Source organism: Grammomys surdaster, unplaced genomic scaffold (assembly GCF_004785775.1).
Source record: "Grammomys surdaster isolate TR1022 unplaced genomic scaffold, NIH_TR_1.0 125946, whole genome shotgun sequence".
Taxonomy (NCBI): Eukaryota; Metazoa; Chordata; class Mammalia; order Rodentia; family Muridae; genus Grammomys; species Grammomys surdaster.
This window is the reverse complement of record NW_021620768.1, coordinates 1,494,868-1,497,173: the sequence shown is the minus strand read 5'-3', so window position 1 is coordinate 1,497,173 and position 2,306 is coordinate 1,494,868.

The window sequence follows — 2,306 nt, the reverse complement described above, 5'->3', positions numbered from 1 at the left end:
AGGGAGGGAGAGAAAACACTTGCTGTCTTACAGAGGGCCTGAGTTCATTTTCTAGCACTCACATCAGGTAACTTACTTAGTACATATTGCCCACACACAGACTCATCGATTCACATAACTAAAATTCCTTTTTAAAAAATCAGTCTAGGTGTGGTGATGCTCACCTGTAATACTAGCACCCAGGAGGATCAAGCATTCAGTCGTTGTGGAGGTTTGAATGAGAATGGCCACATAGGCTCATAGGTTTGAATGCTTGGCTCCCAGTTAGTAGAAATGTTTGGGAAGGATTAGGAGGTGTGCTTTGCTGGTGTAGATGTTGCCTTGTTGAAGGTCACTGTGGGTAGGCTTTGAGGTTTCAAAAGCCTACAGCAGGCCCAGGCCAAGGCTCCCAGCCCAGGTATCAGGTATATATTCATTCTTTCTTTCTTTCTCTCTCCCTCCCTCTCTCTCTCTCTCTCTCTCTCTCTCCTTCCTTTCATCCATCCCTCCCTCCCTCCCTTCCTCCCTCCCTCCCTCCTTCTCTCCCTCCATCATCCTGTAGATCTGAATGTAAGCTCTCACCTACTTTTCCTTCACCATGGCTACCACACTCCCTGTCATGATGATAATGAACCTTCTGAAACCATAAACCTGTAAGCAAACAATTAAGTGATTTCTCCTGTAAGTTGCCTCTGTCATGGTATTTTTGCCCAGCAATAGAACAGTGACTAAGACAGTCATCCTTGGACTGTATAAAGAGTTGGAAGCCAGCCTGGGCTACACAAGATTCCATCTAAAACAAAGCAACACATACATGTACACCTTGTTAAGTAAATAAAAAAGGAAAACATTAATGATTTTAGTATCTTCCAAATCTGAACTATCTCACCCTGAAATTATCTGGAGGGAGAGAGGCGTAGGATCTTGCTTCTCCCATGCTTCTATATGCCAGGTTTTAACCCTTGAGAGCTGAGGTGAAGCTCTGTAGCTAAAAAGTGGCTCAGTTAGCCAGCTGCTCTTGAAATATGGGTGGCTGCCCCTGCTTTCTGCCAGGGGACTCACAACCTGAGTCTCACACTGTAGCCCAGGATGACCTGAATCTGCAATCTGACATCAGCCTAGAGTGTTGTCACAGGTGTATAAGACAATGTCCAGTGCAGGAACTTCTTGGCCAGACACTAACTCAACCTAAGCATTTTCTTCTTTGTAGCCTCATCGTGGCTAGCCCCCACCCCTAGCCCTAGCTGCCATTCCCCTTTCTCTCTTTCTGCCTCTGTTCCCCACCTTAACCTTCATTCCTCCTGGTGAGGGCACAGAGCCTCCTGTCACCTGATTCTGGCTTCTTGTGCTCAGAGACCACCCAGTCCTCGTTCATCTTCTTTTGCAGCTGCTTATCGATCTGCTTGTCAATTTCTGTCACCCTCTCCCAGGCTGAAGGCCTGACAGACACCAGAGGGCACTTCCTGCCTGGGGATAAGTGAGATCAGCTGGCAGGGGCACCAACTCATCCTTGAAGAGGTGGCATGAATAGAGCTGAGACTCTCTGGCTTAGAGCAGCCCTAGCAGCCAGCCCATGGAGCCCAAAGAGTGCAGTGGGTTTCCCCACAGGAATCTCCCAGCAGTCTTTGTGCTGACTCCTCCCTCTATAGAGGTTGGGTGACACCAAGAGCCTTGTGTTCCAGAAAACCCCAAAATAACCCATCTTCACTGTCCGGCTGCTATTTATGTCCACTCTGTTTAATTATTCAAACCCAAGTTGGGGAGTGAGCTATATAAAGCCCTTCTACTTGGGGACCCAGGAGAGCTGGGAGACTTGCCAGGTTGCAAAAGCATCAGGCAATGGGTTTTGGTGAGATCACTTGGCCCAGGACTGGAAATACCTTCTGCTGTCTACTGTCTGTTGGCCTTCTCATCCAGAAGGCAGCTTGTAGGCTCTCCACTCCGGTGAACCCCTCCAGCCTGCTGGGAGCTGTCTGTGCCCCTGCCCCTGCATAGCCTTTCATTCAGTCTCTCATCTCAGCAGACTCTGTGCTAACTTCTCTGTTCAGCAGCAGCTGCTGCTGCTTCTCCTCCTCTTCCTCATACTCTCTTCTTCTTTCTCCTCCTCCTCTTCCTTCTTGTTCCTCTTCTTGTTCTTGTTCATCTTTGTTTTGTTTGTTTGTTTGTTTGTTTGTATTTTGAGACAAGGTTTCTCCATGTAGCCCTGGCTGTCCTGGAATTCACTCTGTAGACCAGACTGGCACAGAGATCCACCTGCCTCTGCCTCCCAAGTGCTGAGATTAAAGGCATGTGTCACCACCACCCATCACTTTCCAGCTTCTTAACCC